This window comes from Drosophila montana, unplaced genomic scaffold (assembly GCF_035044405.1).
Source record: "Drosophila montana isolate Dmon_TW-CO22-7 unplaced genomic scaffold, ASM3504440v1 contig_3200_1, whole genome shotgun sequence".
Classification (NCBI taxonomy): domain Eukaryota; kingdom Metazoa; phylum Arthropoda; class Insecta; order Diptera; family Drosophilidae; genus Drosophila; species Drosophila montana.
The window spans coordinates 8712288-8735014 of NW_026998080.1; the positions used below are offsets into that span (position 1 = coordinate 8712288).

General features: G+C 38.6%; 1 protein-coding gene across 3 annotated transcripts in view; it reads right to left on the reverse strand.

Moving 5' to 3' along the window:
* The window catches only part of Mef2 (myocyte enhancer factor 2), a 65228-nt gene that overhangs the window by 34600 nt on the left and 7901 nt on the right, over positions 1–22727 (reverse strand). For all 3 annotated transcript variants that reach the window (XM_064687857.1, XM_064687855.1, XM_064687856.1), the window contains exons 2-3: positions 13582–13629; positions 3933–4283 (exon numbers count right to left, since the gene is read on the reverse strand). The gene's annotated coding sequence lies outside the window, so the exon portion shown is untranslated. The remainder of the gene's footprint in view (positions 1–3932; positions 4284–13581; positions 13630–22727) is intronic.

A 22727-nucleotide genomic window follows, 5' to 3' on the forward strand; every position in this document is an offset into this window, starting at 1 on the left:
CGCGCACGCCCCCTCTCCCCATCCAGGGCCCTAGCATGGTGATGTCTGTCGTCGCCATTTGCGCAGCTGCCAGAGGAAAAACGCAAACACACACACACTCACACAGACATTCATGCATGACGTATGTGTATTTACATGTTACGCATACAGCTGCAGCGCAGGAGAGCAGCAGATTGTTTTGTTGTACTGACATTTCGTATAAACATTTTTTGTATGCAGTGAATTGTACAATTTGTTGCTCCCTTGCCTCAACACATGGGCAAATACAGTAAATATATACACAGAAATCGAAAGAATGCCACACGATCTTTGTAAGAAATACATATGTATATGTGTGCATTGTATACGAATTGTAAATTCTGTAAATTTGATCTTATGTAGTACTATATACCTATGCAAATGCATGCACTCAGTGTTCGACATACTTTCTTGCGATTTATTGATCAATTCGTGATGAGCAGCCGTTTCTGTTAATTTAACAGGAGTAGAAATGTTAACAGCTATGTAACACGTTAATGTTAACGTGTTAATGTTAATACAACTTTCAATAAAAGTCAAATAGCTTAGGTTAAATTAAAGCAAATGAGTTTTATTTTAATAAATGAAGTAGAAGCGCTGTTAACAAAGGCTGTTACTTTACATAAAGCTGCGAATAACATGACAGTTAAGCACAATTGAAGTCTCCTGATATGTTTACATACGTCAGCCAATAAATTGTATGTAAGTGCACATTCTTAGCTTGCCAATAAGCCAGAACCATTTGCTAGTTGAATATCATTTTGGGTACAGTACACAGTATGCAAACATGAAACAACTATTTTAATTTGCATGCAAACAAAATGAATGTGCAAAATCTGGCAAAAGAAATCGCTAGAAAAACAAACGAGCTAAGAAAAACAGTTTTCTTATATACCAAAGGAAAAAAGACGAAAAAAAAAGAATGAAAGAAAAACAAGCAAAAAGTGTCGCCATTTTGATCAGAGATTCTGCCGAGTCTTTTTGGGCTGTTCGGCGCTTGGTTAGCTCTTTGGTTAGTTGCACTGGGCCGCGCTGTTGCCGCGGCCGCACGATGATGAGTCTGATATTTTCACGCTTAATCACTAACTGTCCCCATGAGCAGTGCCCCATTGGATGGGCGAACGTCTGTGGCGACACAAACATTTTGGAACGTGGCCAAAATACTTGACGCTGCAAATGAAATGGCAGAACGTTCGGCCAAATGCAAAATGCACAAAATGTCAGCCAGCAGGGAGGGAAGCGACGGGCGGGGCGGGGCACATAAGAGCCGAGCCAAAAGATGCGACACGGACTGACAGCAGGAAAATTGAAAGAACAGCGCAAGAAGAAGAAGAAGACGAACAACAACAAGCTGAACCGAAAGGGAAAAACTTTAATTTTCTTTTATTGCGGTCGTCGCGCACAATAATTGCGCGTAAAAAAACAAGATGAAAGCGCAGCAGGCTGCGTTTAGCCGAAGATTTAATACACTTGCAAACGGAATGGAGCAGAAGTACGCAGCTGCTGCTATATGATATAGTGTTACGATCTGAAAGACTGCACGCGAAGTACAGACTGCAGAAATGGAAGGCTTTACAATTGAGAGACTTCCTTATGTAGAGAGAGCGACAGAGAAACCTGGCTATGATGACTTGTTGTGCAGTTAAAGAATGTACATATATACTAGTCACATGTATATACTAGGTATAAGAGTATAAATACTAGGTATTTATAAGAGTTCTAGGTATATATTGTATAAGAGTATATATATATATTCATATACCTAGCTTATACATACATATATATACTTGAGAGCTCCTTACACATTGAAAACCTTTTGGTAGTATATATATATATATATATATAAGAGTATATACAAAGTATATATATAAGAGTATAACTGGGTATACATAAGAGTATATATATGCTATATATAAGCATATATATTCTTGACTTCTCGTTACACATCGCATCACAATTTTCGACTACCTTTTGTTAGTGTATAAAAAACAGGCTGAAAATATTCGTTTGATGAGATTTTTTCGGCAGCTACAGGTAACACGCGGTACAGTAAAGTCAGCATACGAAATGCGTGTGGAGCTGCCGCACAAAAGCCCCCCCGAATTTGTTGCACGCATGTGTGTGTGTGTGTGTGTGCTGTGTGTGTGTGTGCTGTGTGTGTGTGTGCTGTGTGTGTGTGTGTGTGTGTGCTGTGTGTGTATTAGACGCGTGCTTGAATTGCTGATGATATACAATCACACACACACACAGCACACACACACACGCACGCATGAATATTTGATAATTTCCATGAAAAAGATACATTTCAAAAATTGCCAGCAATGACGTTCAATAATGATTGAAATTGTTTTGCATGACGCACATTCGTTAGCCGCCTCCCTTTCGATTCGCAGAATGCAAAACGAGCATGAAATAAATTAAAGTAAAAAGAATAATAGGGAAATTAGTAGAGGAAAATGGAAAAGCTAAGGCAGCTTTACACACAATTTCGATTGAAAGAAATGATGAAATAAAAGTGAAAACCTGTCCAGGAGCCAAACGTGCGTTGAACTCTCGTTGAGCTCATTAAAGTTGACTTCTCTAAATGTTAATTAATGCGTGTGCCTGAGTGTGTGTGTTGATTAGTGTAATACGAATAAGCTTTATATTTCGCAGCATTTTCTTTATGCCACGCTTTTCCACACTGTTGCCAACGCAGGCTAGAATATGCGAGGCGAGCCAAAAAAGACTCAAGAAAATTCTTGGCAAATGTTTTACGTTAATTGAACGCCAAGAAATACCAAAGGCAACATTGACTATGTGTGTGCGAGTGTGTGTGTGTGTGCGAGTGTGTGTATACATTATGTATACGCACGCATATGTATGTGTTATATGTGTATATAATTCAGAGCACAATACATGCTCAGCTGTTGTTGTAGGTCTCGAATGCTGCTGGCATGAATGTACACACACACACACACAAACACACAGACACACACACATGTGTACTGTGCGTGTCGGCCTGTTCAGTGGACACTTGACCAACTGTGTAACTGGCCAATAAAGAGTTTTATATTCTTGACAATGGAAACAGTTTGGAATTTTGGTTTAGCTCAATTTTGGACTGAACTTTGTGCTTAATTTGATCTAATCTTAATTTGCAGAGCAATTAATTACATTGAATGTACATACAATATTAACTATGCATTTTATACGTTTTGTTAATTAGTTAATTAATAGTCCACTAATTAATTAACTTTACTATGACTCTCTATGAGCTACTTAAGTAATTGGCCACATTCTCACTTTTCACTCTCAATTAACATCTGCTTTCATATATTCATATACTAATTATCTATTTACTATTGGTTAAAACATTAAGTAATTAATTAATTGTTAATTTTTCACTCATCAACATAATTTTAGCTGCTTCAGCAATTATTTTAAAATTCTTGATATCAATTACTTAAAGTTTTTCAATTACTAGTTTAATTATTAAGTAATTAATTACTTTTACTCATAATAACTTCAGCAATAGTCATAATATTCTCCATTTCAATTACTTTAAGTAATTGAATGGCTTTTCATTCAAATATCCAGTAATTAATTAGTTTTAAGATTACATAATTTAAATTACTCGCGTAATTATTAATTTTTTTTACGTAAAAAAGTAATTAACTGTGTAAATTTAAGAGCTGAACATAAAAAATGCAATTAACTAAGTAATTTCAAGTAATTATAAGTAATTAAAGTCATATAACTATAAGGTATGTCTAAATAATGCTATAAATGAAGTAATTTCATCTAATTAATCGCAATTAAAGCAATAGTATGCATAAATAATGCAACTAATTAAGTAATTGGAAGTAATTCGAAGTAATTAAAGCAGTAATTAAGGTCATGTATACATTTGAACACTCTAAAAAGCTGCTTACCTGCCAAATGCCGCTGTTTGAGCAACATCAAAGAGTCCAAAAAAGATATAGTCCAACGTTCCCAGTGCCAGTTAACATGTTAATTACAGCCATATATAACTAGGTATATATATCTGTTTATATCTATATATCTGTATATTTGTATTATTTGTTGCATATGGCAAAATGAATGCTCTTAAGCCACTGGAGTGTGTGTGTGTGTGAGTGTGATTATGTGTGTGTGTGTACTTCAAGGTTTTATAAGTATTATATCCTGCCCGATGCTGCTTGGATTCAGTTGTTGTCGCTGTCAATTGACGTCGTATCTGGCGTCGCGCTGCGTCGCGTTCGCTCTGCTGCCGAATCGTGTAACTGAAATCGAAGAATATGTCAAAAACAATAGTTATTCACTTGAGTTGAGGGTCTGCCAAATGTTTAAATATAGCCATGCCATATCTATAGATACTCCATTTGCGTCACGCATTTCAAAATGGATTCCCCGCGGACTCACGGATGCCTACCACAGGCCAATGCCTTTCAGATGCAACAAGTCCGAGCTTGAAACCCAAAGACCCAGAATTTTATGTTTTGCGGTTTTATGCAAGCGCTACAAACTTTTAAATATGCCTGACACGTTGATACTCTGTAATTGGCTGGAATGTGTGCTAGGTATTATAGGAGAATAAAATTAGCTACATTTTAAAGCTGGTTCGAAGTGGAGTTCTATAAAAGAGGAGAACGTTTAAGTTGAAGCGAAAGGATTTCTTTTGGCCACAAAATCTCAAAATTCTTTTAAATTCAACTTGTTGTCTTCCAGACTAGCCAACTACCCAAAGTTCTGCTTAAATTTGTAGAGTATTAATATCTCTTAACTTCAAATTGGTTTCCGAAATTGATTTAAAGTGGATATCAAGGACTTGACCTGACTTGTTATAATTTGTGTATTCCCTTTCTTATGCCCTGCTTCTAGTTAACAAGCTGACTTGCAACAGCATATGCCCTGCTTAGCCACTCTTTTACAGGGTATACACAAGAGCAGAGCGCGCGTGCTGGTCCCAACGCCCACATGCCAGGCTTCTAGAGTGAGTGTGCATGAGTGTTATGAGTGTTGTGCGTGTGTGTGAGTGTGTGTGTGTGTATGTGAGTGTGCGCATAGTGTTGTGTGTGGGTGGCTAATGAAATGCTTCAGCAGCAGCAGCGACAGCAATCGCATCCAGCCGCAACCACAGCAAGCAACAGCCACAACTACAACTACACACACACACATGCGCACACACACACATTGATCAGTGTGTATATAGGGGGGCGGGGGCATGCATTGTAACGGTAGCTGTAGCCGTGTATCTGTGTGTGTGCGTGTGTGTGTGTGTGTGTGTGTTGCCATGGCACCTCGCAAGAGGAGCTTTTCCAGCGGGTCCAAATTGTCTGCAGTATTTCCTTTTTTGCTGTGCGCCGCAGCACAATACAAGCGAGAGTGAAAGAGAGAGACAGGGAGAAGAAGAGTGAGTGAAAGAGAGAGAGGAAGATAGAGTGGGAGCGAGAGGGAGAGTGCAGATGACAGAGCTGGGGCCAAAAACAAAACAAACGTAACCGAAAATTCAGGCAGCACAGTTGTCTATAATAAATTCTACAATTTTTCTCCCACTTCTCCTCACCTTACTCGCCCACTCGCCGCTCGTGTGTGCCCCTCGACGCCCCCTCGCCCGTGGTATGTCATGATTTTCGACATTTTTGTGCGTCTTCTTGTGGCGCTTTTCACATGATTTTTATGACATGCCCTATACGTCGCACACGGGACAAACAACTTTTCAGACCGAATACGCCCACCTATGACAGAGGGAAGCGAAGAAAAAACTGAAATGGAAATGGAAATGGAAATGTCGAATTCAATGGGGTGACAAGACAGCCTGCCCCCCTTCCTCCCCCTGCACTTAAATCATATTGGCTGGTTGGGGGTGCCGCAATTAATGAATAAGTTAACAAATATTCTTGTAAATATTTTCCATGATAAACTCGTGCCTCACTTTTGTTCGCCTGTGTTGTTGTTGTTGCTGTTGTTGTTGGGGTTCGGTTTTTTTGTCGGCTGGCATTTTGAGATTTTTTTGTTATTTTCTTTTCTTTTTTTTTGAAAAATGGCGTCTTGTTTTGCGGGCTTTTCGTAATTCCTGGCATTTGGCCAAAGTCTACACAAATTTGCGTAAATAAACAACAACATTTTGTTGCAATTTAGAAAGAGTCGTTAATGCTTCTAGAAGCACAATAAAATTTTTTAAAAAATAAGAAGAAAATGATAAAACAAAAAAAAACACAAAATAAGTAAAATAATAATAAAAACAATAAGAAAAAAAAAATCAAAATAAGAACAAGCTGAAAACATTGCACGAAGTTTGCAACAATAAAAAAATAAACAAGTAAAGTGCTCTTGTCGGGCGTGTTTGACTGGGGTATACCCTAAAACTTCTTCTAGCAAAACCAAGTGCAGATCGCAGTAAAGTAAGTTCGCGCTCCTCAAAAAATTCAGATATACCTTATCTGTAAGCCTTATATTTCTGTATACTATAAGCAACATCTCAAATTTAATAATTATAGCTCTTAAAGTCTAAGAGATATGTTCTTAAAATCCTGTTTTGATAACGATATTTATCGATTGCAAGCTATCGATGATCAGAAACAAAAATTAAATTAAATATTTCAAGAAAGAACGGAAGGATGAAAGGTCGGGTGGACAGTCGGACAGAAGAACGGACGGTCAGACGGAAGTACGGACAGAAGTGAGGACGGAAGGAAGGACGGACGGAAGGAAGGACCTACGGACGGACGGAAGAACGGAAGAAAGGACGAAAGAACGGAAAAACGGACGAACGGAAAGACGAGCGAACGGACGGAAGGAAGCAAGAAAGAATGAACGGACGGAAGAAGGGAAGGACGGACGGACGGAAGGAAGGACAACGGACGGAAGGACAAACGGACGGACAGAAGGACGGACGGAAGGAAGCACGCAACGCAAGGACGGACGAGCGGACAGGCGGTCAGACGGAAGGAGGGAGGGACGCATGGACGGAAAGACAGACAGACAGACAGGTAAACAGACAGGCAGACGGACGGACAGACAGACAGACGGACATGACTAAATCGACTCGACCTTTGAAGCTGACGATGAATATATATGCCTTTTGGGTTTGAAGCTGCTACGTTTCACCTGCTACATACATTTGCACCAAGCTAATATACTCTTTTTAGGCATTTTAAATGGGTATTAAAAAGAAATATGCGCCGCGCGGCTAGTGCCAAAAAAAAGGGGACACAGCCTGCGCTCATAGAAAAAAGTCAGATACATATATGCATATATACAAACATACATATATATATATGCTATAGTATACTATATGTATATATATATATATAAGTACAATAACTGCGCCTAGGAGCGGCACACATGTCTGCCTGCCTGCCTGGCTGCGTGCATTTTGGAGCGCAGCAAGTGGAGCCTACGCGTATTAAATTTCAACGGAAACGGAAATGCTTAGCACATGCGTTTTGGTATGACAGACACGTCCCTAAGCCCACTTACTGCTGCTGCTGCTGCTGCTGCCCCACAACCCGCCCGCGCCCGCGCCTCTCAATTAAGCCTTGCCTCACACAGCCTAAGCCTAAGCCTGACCCCGAGCACTTGTTGAGAGAACGCAGCAAAGAGTTCGTCTTGCAAAAGCCGTTTCGCAAATACACTTTCAGTTTTAAATGGAAGTAAAAGCGAGTTGAGAAGAAGACAGCCAACGGGGCACGTATATATAGACATATATATCTATATATGTGCCGCATCAGCATCAATAGTCAAGTCAGTTTTAGCCCAGTGTGTCTGTCTATCCCAAGTCTTATAAAACTGTAGCTACTTTATATAAAAAGTAACTCGTTAGGCAGCAATCGATCAGAAATCTACCTTTGTATATATATATATATATCCATATCCCCATAAACTATAACACCTTTATATAAAAAAAATAGCTCGTCAGACAGTAATCGATCAGAAATCTGCCTGCATAAGAGTCCATTAAGGCCTGTTCAAGCCACATGCTGTATACCCTGCCAATGAGTGCGTAGGTGTGTGTGTGTGCGTAGGTGTGTAGTGTGTGCAAACACACTTGAATTGTCAGAGCTTTCACACATTGAATGTAAAACCACTTAAAACACGTATCGTAATAGACGACAGCTGCACAATCACAACACACAGGGACACAGAGAGAGAGTGAGAGAGAGAGAGAGAGATACACAGTTGAGATACATTGTGGGGGCTTAAAGGATTACTTGGATTGAAACTAAGGAGCTTTACAGCTCTCGTTTGCCCCCCAGGCATGCTAGTTGATGAGCACAATGAAGATAATAGATAGACAACAATGCAGAAAATATACTGAGAAAACTTTAACGTGTTCGCGAACTAAAGTAATACACATTAAAACAAGCTGACTTTTTCTAAGATTAATGAATTTCTTGTACATATATATTGATCTACAAAATTTATTTTTTAAAAATGTTAATTACATTGATTTTTAAGTTAAAAATTGACTTTTAAATCATTCTTCAAGTATTTGGGAACAGTATGCGTGGCGCCATCTAACGTTTGTAATGCGCGACTGATCGTATTTTAGACGCTGCTGCTCTCAGCAAATGTATTTAATTTTGTTTATATACTGATCTGCATCATTTTATGCATATATATTCAATAAAAACTTCAATTATTAACAAAGAATTCTTAAAAAAAAAAATTGCTTACAATATTTTGCGGCTGTGTGCGTGGCGCCATCTTGTTTTCATAACGCGCTGTTGATCGTGTGTTTTTGGCGCCACCTGTGCGCAACGATAATGCCGCGCGCCATCTGACGGCCAGCAACATGCGTTGGCAACATTTCTGCTGCTGTTGTACGCAGCAACATGTTGTTTAACATTCTGCTAGGCACAAATTTGTTGCTGTTGTTGTTTTTGTAGACGTTTGCGAGATTTTCGTAAGTTAACAAACAACAAAGAACAGATGTTTCGACTTTTATTTTGGGAAATTTTATTGCTTTGACAGAATTTCACTTTTCAACACACGAGAAAAATGGCGTTGCTTTTGCTTTGCCCTTTCTTTTTCTTCTTCTTATTTTGATCCCACTTGAAAGCACTTGAGCATAAATTGGGAAATTTATTTGATTCACTCTTTTTGGGCACATTGTGGGTAATTACTATTTGGGCAATTTAAACACTTAACTGGGCGTGCGAAGGAGAGTGAGAGAGGGGGGGAGAGAGGGCGCGCGAAAGAGACAGCTGACGAGGAGAGAGAGAGAGCCGGAAATACGCGTCCTTCGGCGCGAAATTCGCTTAAAACAAATTCAAAATTGCAATTTAATTTTGTATTTTATTCACAATATTTGTATTTATTATAATTGATTTGCATTGAATTGAACGCGTGTCGGGCAATTGAACGAGGATCGATACGAATCCGACTGCGGATTGAATGGGATCGAAATGAAAATATGTCTGTGCACGATATTTCCTACACTTCACTTTACTGGCGCAGAAAATCGCATATACAACGAGAATGTATAATTATAAATAAATGTTCTATAAAAAACGCTTTTTTGTTCGTTTGTTTCGCTCTTGCTTTGTTGTTGTTATTGTTGTTGTTGGCGTCGCGTGTGTGTGTGTGTGTTGGTCTTGTGTTTTTGAGCCATTTTAATTTTAGAGGTAACCCAAAATAAATAACCAACAATTCCGCAGAACGCGGCCAGAAGCACCTTTACGAAAAATGAAACAAATTTCAAAGTCCCAAAAGCGAACAATTGCAAATGCAGGTGGCAAAGACAAGACCACGCCCACCCGCCTCGCAGCCCGCCCACAAGGGCGTGTTAGCTAAGCTTTTGGAAGTTAAGCGTTTTTAAAGGCGTTTTAATGGGATTTTCATACGAAATGCGTTTTCTTTCTGCGCGTGTGTGCGTGTTTGTTGTTTGTGTTTGTGTTTGTGTGTGTTTGTACAAAGGATTTGCGACTTGACTCGGAGTCTGAGTCGCAAAGCCAAAACACAAGCCCAAACGCGAAATGATTGAATAAATCCGCAGAGCTTCAGGCTGAAGAAGCTGGCAAAATAAATCAAATAAAAATAAAGGAAAGGAAAGGAAAGGAAAGAAAACCCTGACAACCTACAAGTAAAATAATATCTGCATAAAATGAGCACACAACAACACAAAAATGAGAAAGAAATCCCTAATGAGATTATGAGAAGCAGCGCACATTATCAGCGCCATTTAATAATCAATTACTATTTCCAGCACGCTTTAAATAGAAGCCCGGCTATAAATATAGAAATTTACACAAATTTATACAGCAACAACAAATGTTTAAATAATCAATCAGTCACCCGACCTTCAATCAAGCTGATTGAAGCTTTTGTTTTCCAGTACAAACGCCCATTTAGGCATTTCCCATGTGTTATCGATATCGACAAAGAGTTAAAAAGCCGCATGATCGATAACGGATACTGTTAAAGATATCGGGATAAGCATATCGATAACAAATACTGTTAAAGTTATCGAAATAGGCATATCGATAACATGTATTGTCAAAGATCTCGATATAAACATATCGATAACCAATAATATTTAAGATATCGATATACACACATCGAAAATAAATATTGCTTAAGATATCGATATATGCATATCAATAAGAAATACTGTTAAACCTATCGATATAAGCATATCGAGCGAGCTTTTCTAAGAATGTTATCGATAAACATCTAAACACGACAGCAGTTGTTGTTATCGACGGATGCATATCGAGTATATAGTTGCGTTAAGACGTCAACTGATCCTAAGGCTTCATTAAAAGATCGCTATACATGATCGACACATAGCAACCCATATATATTTAGTTGGAGATGGAACATTTTACACATGTTATCGATAACAATGTGCCTATCGATCAATACAGCAGAGCTGAGCGCAGCTCTTCGCTATGCAAATATTCCCAGCCAAAGCAAAGTATACAACACACGCTTAAAGCAACAACAACAACAACAAAAAGTTATCGCCGAACGCGTTTCGATAACTAACAAAACCGATAACTGCCATAAACGAGGCTTAAAGGAGCTGCACACACGACTTGCATACGAAATGGCGAACAATTCCTTTTAGCCGAATTTATCGAATGCGACGCGTTTGATTGCTCGGCCGATGCGCTAATAAAGCTCTTAATTCTGGCCGATCGCTCGAAATAAATCGAAAGGCCGACGCGTGCACGCACACACACAGACACACACACACACACAGACACACACACACACGGACAGAGATACAGGCGCATACACTGAAATATATTTTAAAATTAAAGCAATTTTACGTATTATTTTTGGTTTTCTTTGTTTTTGTTATAAGTATTTCGGTACGCCGTCTTGGCCGCACTGTGTGTGTGTGTGTGTGTGTAGAGTGTGTGTGTTGTGTGTGTGTGTGTTGGGTGTTGAATGTGTGTGTGTGTGTGTGTGTTGTTGTTGCTTTGACTGCGGATCTCCTTCAACTAAAAGAAAGGAAATCTGTTCGAGCATCTGTTGCTGCATTTGGAAATGGAAGCAAGGGTGGAGAGGGGGAGAGGGGGGGGAGGGCTGCGAGTTGCGAGGGGCGAGGCGTGTGTATTTTTTTTCATAAAATAAAATATCGCATATTTTTATAAATGCCACACAAAACCGGGCATAGAGTACATAACAATTTGCCAGACTTGCGCGTAAGTTGCATTTAAATTAACTTGGGACTAGGCCGAGGGGCGAGGCGGGGCGAGGGGGCGTGGGGCGAGGCGTGGCGCGTCTCTGTTTAGACTTGCCTTGCCAAAAATACGTGTGTGTGTGTGTGCTTGGTATAATTTTTAAAATTAGCACGCAAGTGAAAAAGAAAACATCAATATTTGTACATACATTTTTCAATATGCACGATTTCTATGGAATTTCCAACAAGGAGTTATTTTTAAACGGGGCGGCGGGCTGCTGCTGCTGCTGTGTGGGCGGGGGAGGGGGAGGGGGCGTATGGGAGGGGGTGGGGCATTCAAAAAAATGCGTCTGTTTATTGTCAAAAATCCTTTCCACAGCGTCAAGTGCGGAGCACGCAAAATAAAAGCTCGCATGAGAAATGCCGCGCTCGCTCTCTCGCACACAATCTCTCTCACTCTCTCTCCCTCCCCCACTCCCCCCCTCTCATCCCCTCGCTCTGCTTTTGCGTAAGCAGGCAATTATCTTATATAAGCCAAATTGTTGCTTGGGTCACGTGCATGCCTGACAATTCATGCCGTTTTTCATGCGCTTTTTCTGTTGTTTCTCTCTCTATTTTTTGTTTCTATCTCAAAGTCAGCTGCAACTTTTGCGCCTCGGCGTATGCTACACTTGGCCGCAATGCCAAAGCGCATAAAAGTTAATACATTAATGCGAAACTCAATGGGTTTTACACGCAAACAGACACACACACACACACACACACACACACACCTGTATTGCACGCTTAATTAAGGCCGTCAGGATTTAGCTGGGCGGGCGCATTACATTACACGCTCCCCCTCTAATGGAGCGCGACTGAAGCCCGCCTCTGTCTGTTACAACTTGCGCTTAATATCTAACGCAACACACACACACACACACACACACACACACACACAGACGCACACCTGTTGTGTGTATGTAAGCGTAAAATTTTATTGAAAGTGATGAATTAATGAGGCGTTAAATGAATAAATGTGTATTCTCTTGCCGCCCTATTGAACCGGAAGTTGGCCAACAACAACAACAATAACAACTACAACAACAACAACAGTTACAACAACAACAACAAAATGGCGTAAAGCCCTTTTCAAACACTCTGCGCATTCACACCACAAAAAAAAATACATCCCACACAAAACTAACTAACTTAATTATTGAAATGAAAATTATTCGAAAGTTGGGCACATAATTAATGCAATAATTTTGATTGGTTTTGCGGATTTGGCGAGAATTACGAGACAGCACTCGACACTTAACTTGATGCGTATTCAATTATAAATAGAATTTAATTATAAATAGAATTTAATTATAAATAAAATGTAATTATAAATAAAAAGTACGGCATAATGTGTTTAACGCGTAGCCTCAACTTCTGTCACTCCCGAAATGGGAATTTTATTCGAAATGTGCAATTAAATTAAATAACTATTTGTATACCCTTTTAAGAAGGTATTACAGGGTATTTTGTCAGGAAATGTGTAACATATAGAAGGAGACCGTAAAGTATTTAAAATCTTATATCAAAAACTTAATATAATTGGGCTATATTTAATGTACATCTAACTATTAAGAGCTAAACACTTTATACTGTACATCCTACATACATCCAACATACATCTAACATACATCCAACATGCATCAAACATACATCTATCATACATCTATCATACATCTACCATACATCCTACATACATCTAACATACATCTATCATACATCCTATATACATCTTACATACATCTAACATACATCTAACATTCATCCAGCATACATCTAACATACATCTAACATACATCTAACATACATATAACATGCATCTAACATACATTTATCATACATCTATCATACATCCTATGTACATACATCTATCATACATCTCAAATGAAAAGAGAAATGAAACTTACCTTCAATATTCCGGCTGCAGTCTATGAAATTCTTCATTAAATATCAATCTGCAAGCAAAAAGATTTATAAATAAGAAGAGATTATAAATATAATAAAAAGATTTTTATAGCAAAACAAATAAACATTTAAATTATATCAAAACAGCGCGCAGTTCTGCTCTACAACTGTTAAATCAAAAGAAATCATGTTTTAACTGTTATTCAAAATGTAAAATCATTAAGTTTTCTTCGTATTTTCATTTCTATTCGCCTTGATTATGTTAAATATGAGCATGAATTGTTAAGGTAATCATTAACTGCGCTGGCGAGAGCTTAATTATAGACCCTGCTTAGCTGAGGAACTAATTTGGAGAATAATATGTAGGTTGTGTGCCTTTAAATTAGACTAAAATTTGGGGAGCTCTTGACAGTTGTGAGATTTGCTTGAAAGTCGACAAAATAGCTAGAATTTGAGATTTCTTTTTCTCTATGTCGCACACGCTCTCCTTGTCAGCTTTCTCTGTCAAACTCTCTCTATCTATCTATCTCTATCTCTCTATCTATCTCTCTATCTCTATCTATCTATCTCTATCTCTCTATCTATCTATCTTCATCTCTCTATATCTCTATCTACATATCTCTATCTCTCAATCTATCTCCTTTTCTCTCTTACTCTCTCTGACTCTCTCTATCTTTCTCTCTATCTGTCTGTCTCTCTCTCAATCTCCCTGTCTTTCTTCTTATCTCTCTGTCTTTCTCTCTATCTATCTATTTGTATCTCTCTATCCATCTCCCTATACATCTCTCTATATCTGTCTCTTTCTGCCTTCCTCTCTTTCCCTTTCAGTCTTTCTCTCTACCTCTCTATCTAGCTGTCTCTCTCTCTCTTTTTAATAACATTAAACTACGAAATAACCAAACATGGAGAATTTTAGCCAACTTGTTAGACTTGCAAATCAAACGTGAGTAAATAGAGCAAAAGTTTGCTTGAAACTAGGCCAAAATATTTCTTCTTGACGTTCGACTTTAGCAAACAGTTGTCAGAATTGGGCGCAATTCTAGTCAAGTTGTTAGATAAGGCGTAATCTCTACCCAAATTATGTGTGTTTATACATATGTGTATGTATATATATATATATATATGTCTATTTGCGCTGACATGCACACTAATTTAACAAATATGTTGATATTTGCTTTTCGCTTACTTCTTTGAATTCCCTTTGCCTGTTATTGATGATATGCCATCGAAATGCACGCGCTATTAAAAACCAATAACTAACACAGCCTGTCACACACACACACACACACACACACACACACACACACACATGTGCACCCAAAGGATAACGCGATTTTATGCTATAACAAGCCATTAGCACCCGGAGAGGTAAATCGAAGCGAAGTCCCAAAGTTGCAGCCAAAACCAAGTGCCAGCAAGTGCCAGGCACGCAAAAGAATTTTCCCAACACACACACACACACACATATTTATGCGAAATGTATAAAAAAAAATAGAAAAATGCGCGAAAATCTAAGAAAATGCAATTTAGTTTTATGAGCTCGCGGCGCACAGCGCAAATAAAAGCCAAATAAATGTTATGATAGATACCAATTTGTTTGCCATTTGCAAGGGCTGAGGAAGGGTGGGGAACAGAAGGGGGTGGGGTGGGCTGTGTAGACAAACGTTGGCTATCAAAATGCAAGCTGCGTGCAACGCGGTGTCAATCACACAAGAGCTACGTTTCGCCAGTTGCCAGAGCTGCATGTGGCAAGTAGCAAGTAGCAAGTGTGGCAAGAGGCGAGTGTGGCAAGAAACTACCACAGAAACTGGCTAACAGCGCCGCATTGCATTTCCGCTGCGACAGATAACAACAACAACAACAACAACAAGAAGAAGAACAAGAACTTGGTATGCAAATGCAGCACGCTGCAAGGTTCTAAGCGACACAGAGCCCAACCCATTCCAAACCCATTCACTTCGTGACTTTGGTCAGCTGCGTCGCAAAACCAAATGGCAAAACTTCAGTTTCGCTTTCGCTTTTGCTTCTACTTAGCATGGGCGGGCGAGGCAGAAAAACTAAGCGAGGGGCACTCAAATACTTAATAACACAAAAAAATATCTAAATCTTTACTTTATATTAACAAAGGAACACATTTCGTTAAGAAATCGGCAATATCCCTAGCTAGGGCATAAAAAGGGAAATGGGAAGGGAAGTAAAAAGTACCGAAATATATTTCAGTTATAAATTTAAGAGCACGATTACCTGCTTAAGCAAAGCTGTTGTTCGCTCTCACGCACACACACTCTCTGTCTCTCTCTTTTGCTGGAGGTGAATTGCGCTGATATGCGCGCCAATTTGTTGTCGGCGAAAAAACCCAGTTACACATATTGAAATACAAGTATTTAGACATTTCTCAACTATATATATGTCAAATATATATCTAATGCAGTTTAAAATTACACACAGCTAATTTTAATAACTTTTAAACATTGCTAGCTTTGCCAGCTAACAATTTAATACACACGCGCAGAGGACACGACCGATCAACAGGACAGACGCGCACTGACTAAATTTCCTCATTAAGCTGGCGCCACCGCTCAGCCGGCATGCACACTAATACAAAGAGCAAAGAACTGCTGCTCGCTGCGCTGCGCTGGATGCGCTCTCAGCTAAGATAACGGGATCAAAAGCAATGCGACCAATGGCATGCAGCGCTGTGGCCAAAGGAATTAACTCTGGCACTTCACACACATAACGGGATCAAAAGCATCATTGCCAATGTTGTGTATGATGTGAGCGAATTAATTATCTCACACAGTTTAACATTAAGAGCAGCCACTCTTCGCTTAATAAGTTGAACTATGTGAGTTGAATAAGTTTTGAACAGCCCTCGCATTGTATATTAAATGCCAAGTGCATATATTCATATGCATTTTCCTGTACATGTCCTTGAAATGCCCAGCCGCAACGAGTTGTGGCAAGTATGTGGCGTTGACTGTGAACCTGTCTGCGACTTTGGCACTGTGCCTGTAGCCTGTAATTGATAAGCCATGCGCCCCGCCGCATTGCCCCCACGTGCGACTGTCAAGCGAATGCCATTTGCATTTCTAATCGAGTTGAAAATGTCGCCGGAAACGGTCGCAAAACATAAAACCAAACACACAACAAGACACGCAACACACACACAAAACAACAAGCCCACACACACACACATATACAGACAGCGTAGCTTTCGCATATTTTGATTAGCGGCAGGCGCTAAATTTTGACAGACAAAAACAAACCCAAAGCAAACGCCACAAAGTATGCAACACATTTGCAGCAAAGCCAAAAGTCAACAGCGGCAAGAAAAAAAAACGAACTAGCTGCAAACTGAATTTGTGTTTATTTTGCAGCTGCTTTTTTTAGTTTGGGCTAATTTTAGCGGCAAAGTTTAAAGTTGAAAGCATTTCCGCATTGCATGTTGTTGCTGCACTGACGTCAGCAGGCGACGCAGCGCATGCAATATTCAAATGTTAAGCAAATAATTTATGCACTCCTTTTAGCGAGGGGGTGGGTGATGGGAAAGTCCCAAAAAGCCGCGACAGCTAATTGAAAATTCCGCTGCATAGCCCGGAGGCGCTTTAAACTCAACTCGGAAATTGAGTGAGTGTCGCATTGAGCTTTGAGTGAGCGGCTGCTGCTGCACACGCATTAAGCTGCGAGTGGGAACTGGAACATAAACACGCCCCCTAGCGTCAGCAATTGCAATTTCACCAGTGCGCCAGCCAACCCTCGTTCAAGTTCAATGCAATGCGAAGAGGGCCACGACGCTGTCCTTGACGTCGACGATGACGCCGGCGCCGACGCCGTTGCCGACGCTAATGCGAATCGTGCGACAAAGCTGCAAAGCTGCGATAAATGTGGCAAGTGGCGGGCGCTTGCGATGGCGCACATCGGTTTTGCGTAATGTAGGCGTGCGAAGGCGTAACGGTCAGCTCTTGCAATAGGCCAAGCGCGTGGTGGGAAGGTGAGTTTCACACTTGTATGCGTGTGTTGTGTTTTAGTATGCGAGACGATTGCTTGAGTAAAGCCCAAAGGTAAACAATGCACTGCGAAATGGGAGCAAAGCAGAGTATGCGACTAGTGTATGCCCTGCTTGGAAGTATGAATAAATTAATATAAAATGTAAATCATGTTTTAAGTAATAAACAAAATGTTTTTAGTGAACAGTTTATGGAATAAGTATTTGTCTAATGGAAAATTTTTTGTTAATGTGAATAATAAAGGAAACTAGATGGCATTTTCGACTGAATATAAACCAAATTAATCGATCCCAATATCAATCGGTCCTATGCCTATGCTCGATGCCTGTTACATAACAAATTCTATTTGTGGTTATTTAATATTGCGCGAAATGCTTTTTAGTATTTACATGCACTTGAATAATAACTAAAACTAACGCGTTTAGCGGTATCCACATTTTGTTTGTTTGTTTTCTAATTAGTTTATGCTTAACATGAAAGAAATTGTATAAGAAAACGCGATTATTTGTCTCAGGGCACAGGTGACACGTAGTGCAAAAGCCGGTTTAAAGAAACATAAAGAGTGGAAAGACATTGTAGAATGTTATATATAATTTGAAACATATTCAAAATGTGAATATTAACTATACAAATATGAAAAATTTAACAACTTACAACAAGCTCTTAGCATTTTATATTCGCGATCTGGGCCAAATTAAAGATATATTAGGAGAGTCGTTAAAAGTTTTACTACCCTTACAAACAGGTAGTAAAAAACAATTTATAGCTAGACTTTTTAGCTGATACAAATCTATTCACGCCATAAAAATGTGCACTAAAATTTAACAGAAATGCAATTTGCTTGAATTAAATACAACAATTCTGATAAGAAGGCCGATAAGTTAGCTTCTGATTGGTTGAAGAACTGCAAATGCGTATACGTAATATTTGAGTATAATTTACTTATTATTATGCACAATTTATTGACATCACGTGCGCAACTGCTGAGAAGCTCAGCAATTATATGTGTGTTGACAAATCTACATGCAACAATCACAAGTGTTACACACACGCACACGCACACACACACACAGAGAAATAAACAAACAATTAAAACAAACAACAAAAGGCGCAAAGTCGTTTAATCAGCTCAACAAATAGGCACAGCGCTCAGATAAATGTCACCCATTATTGTTGTTGTTGTTATTGTTGTTTCGGCTGCTGTTGTTGTGCGCTCTTTATGCTACACATGCTCACGGCACTTGCCGCACGGCAACAAAAACAACTTAACTAAAGTCACGTGTAAACACACGAAATGCTGTAAATTGGTATTTATTGCAAGTGGCAATAATGGCGAATCAGAAACGCAAAAGCAAGATAAAACAACAACAAAACGAAACTGTGCATAAACACAGCTACACACGCACGCACACACATACAGGCGAGCGAAATGAATAAAATGTGATAAACACCAAAGCGGCGAAAAGTCAACAAATTGTGAGTTCAACTGAAAAAAAAAGAGCAACAACAAATATAAGCACACAAAATCACACACACACGCGCGCGTATATACAAAGATTTGTTTGCCTGCGCGAGCCGGAATACAATTAGAATAAAGCGTAAAGCTACCAGTGAGCACAACAACTAAATGAGAGCGCGTGAGCAGCTTTCTGCAACGGCGGCTGGGCTGCATAAATGACATCACAATAACAACAACAACAACGAAGCAGCGCAAATCAAGCCAGACGCTGCGCAGCGCGATAACAGCGCATGAGAGCGACGTGTTCAGCGGGCAGAGAGCAAGAGAGCAGGCGAGAGCGCGCGCCAAGCATGTATGACATCAGCGTATGCACGATTTGTTAACAGTTAAACGCACGATCGTTACCATGCTCCAACAGCGGGTGGGTGGCGGGTAAGTGTGTCCGTGTGTTTGTGTGTGTGTGTCTGTGCGTTAGGTTCGGAAATACTCGAAGTACTGATGTGGCCAGCCTCTTTGATTGGCTCGTGATTTATTCTCGCGCTTTTGTTTTGGCTTCTTGTTTTTTGTTTACTTTTATTTCAAGTGATTCCGCTTAGCAGGGCTTTTGTTTCTTTTTATTGAGGGGGGGGAGTTCTTTTGAATAAATGCGAACACGTGCCCAAACAAGGCATAAGCTAAATATCTATGTATGTGTGTGTGTGTGCTGCACTCTACCTGCTGATCAGCAGCACCACCAACACTCATTAAATTTTAATTGACGCTTCATTTGGCGGCTGGAAACGCGTGAAATCTCTTGAGAACCGGTTGCCGATTGAACCAATGTTTAACTTGCCAAAAAAAAAAGAAAAAATATACAAGCAGCAACAAAACAAGCGGAAAAAACTCAAAAAACCAAACCGCAAAATCATACACAATACAAACACACACACACGCACACACACAGAGAGAGCGCGACTCACACAGACACACACACGCGCCGCGCTTTGCTTAACTGTCGAGTCTAATAATTTGTTCGTTATTGATTTATTTCCTTAGCTGCTTTATCAACTCGCGACTTCTTATTGGATTCTCATATTGTTTTTTTTTATTTTCACACTTTATTGTTGTTTTTCCTTTTGTGCGTAACATTTTATTTGCTGTTTATTAGCTTCGGTTTTGTGGCATAAAACTTTCGCAGGCATTTCAAAAAAACATATATAATTTTTGCGTCTTTTATTTTCTTTTATTTTTTTTGCCTTCTTACTTTTTGTTTCTTTGACTTTGGCTCCAAGTTGACACCTTAATCACCTGCCGGGCGGCCGGGCATTTGAAGCGGACAAACGCGCTGTCAAAGCACAGGAATTTGTTTAAACAATATTGTCTAGTGGCACTTTAATGATCGCTGAAGATGCCCAAGTTCTGAGCAGAGAATCATTTAGAGAGCACCCCCTCCTCTCTCTCCCCCCCCCCCCTTCCGCTCATCTGTTTTAGCTGCGTCATTTAGTTACCTTGCCGTGTTTCTTATGCAAGAATGGAATATCTGAAGAAATTTTGGAGCTATTATATTTTGGAAAAACTTGAGATTGAAGATTTAAGATTTTTGGACAAGAAAGACAAAACTTCTTGCGCTGCGAGATCTTTAAAATGTTTAAACTTAATTAATACCCGTGTATCGAAAAGATCACTAATTTGAACTTGGAAATATGCCTTCATCTATGTATTAATATGCTCAAACATATGTTTCTTTTATTTTTATTTTTAATAGAATTATTAAAATAAATATTTATAGTCAGCATATTTGTATTTTTATCACAAATTGAAAAAACAAACAACATTTTATTTAAGCAGCTGCAAATCGTTAACAATAATTTAATATATTTTTACAATCTAACTTTTTTTTGGGACCCATCTAATTAAGCAGATAAATTAACGGTTAATTTAACAAAAGTAAGATATATGTATAAACAAGAAACATGTTGCCGTTAAATGTTAAATGCCAAATTGATTAGAAGGTCAAACCATGAACAATAAGCCCAATCTCATGAAAATCGGATGAGATTTGACCGAGTTATGGGAGTGGGAAATTTCGACCTTGGGATCTATCTAAATAAACAGATAAGAGTACAATTTAAATAGGCAGATAAACTAGACAGATAAACTATTTATCTATTAGAGAATAAGCAACAAACGCGGAAATGTTGCTTAAAAAAAGGTCTCGCTATTCTTCTTTGCGCTATTCGTAAACGTTTTACCTGAAGAGTGCTTCACAAATATGTAAGATATGTTGTAGAACTGAAAGCCATTCGTTTATTACTACGTTAATATAATAAATATAATATATAATAGATAAATATAGCTAAACTTTCTCTTGACAGCATTAGAATAAAGTATTCTCTACAGATTCCTGACTCTGCACATTTCTTCTTTACTGAGTGTCCACTGTATATAATCTATACATTCGTTCGCATAGTTTAACTTAATTGCTCAAGTTTTGTTCGCCAGAAACGAAGAATTCTTTTGGCTTTTGTATATTCTTTTCTTTAGTTTAGTTTTTAGTCCACAGACTTCATTTAAGTGCGCGAAGCTGTTCGTTTGAAATGTGTTGATTTGCTCAATGAAAGCAATTAAAGTCTGGAAATTGTTGGGCAGCACCAGCACAGATTCCTACAGATTTCTACAGTTTTTGGTCTCTAATGATCTGAAGGCAGCTGAAGAGCAACAGCAAAATGTAGTTGTTGCTTTTGCTGATTAATAATTTATGCATATACACACAGAAAATTATTAAAAATCATGAATCTCAACACAAACACACAACATTTTGCACGGCAAATATTTATTTTATTAAATTTATATGTATTAGACGCAAAAAAATATATGTTTATTTTGGCCAGCGGCAAAGATCATGTCGCAGCTACAACTATTTTTTTCTCTTAATTTTGCCAGTCAAATACCCTGTAAAAATGGTTAGCGGGTATGATAAGGCACTAGGTAGTTTAGGGTATGTATTCTATAGAAGGGCGAGATATTGAAAACATGTATATGCCCTACAAATCTCAGAGACTGTAAAAGCTAGCTAAATGAAATGTGTTTTATGCATGGATATAGATTATACAGTACAGGGTATCTTTAGATACAAAAATGTAAAGATATGCATAAAAATACTGAATATTCTACAGATTATACAGTACAGGGTATCTCTTAGATATACAAATATAAACATAGATACATAAATACTAGATGTTACATAGATTATACAGTACAGGGAATCTCTGAGATGTACAAATATAAAGATATATATAGGTATATATATAACTGAGTGATATAATGAATATACAGTACGTTGTGCATAAAAATACTGAATATTTTATAGATTATACAGTACAGGGTATCTCTGAGATATACAAATACAAAGGTATATACATGAAAACTAGATATTATATAGATTATATAGTACAAGGTATCTCTTAGATATTAAAATAAAAAGATATATACATCAAAACTGGATAATGTATAGATTAAACAGTACAGGGTAGCTCTAAGTCAGTCATGCTAAACAATCTATGCCATGCTCTTGGTAAATGGCGTTGTACAAAATGCTTATTAAGCACAAGAGTGTTGAATACATTTTGGCCAGATGATAATTCGATTTTGATCAAGTGTTTTGTGCCACAAAAGGCTCAAGAATCGAATTGAAATAACATTG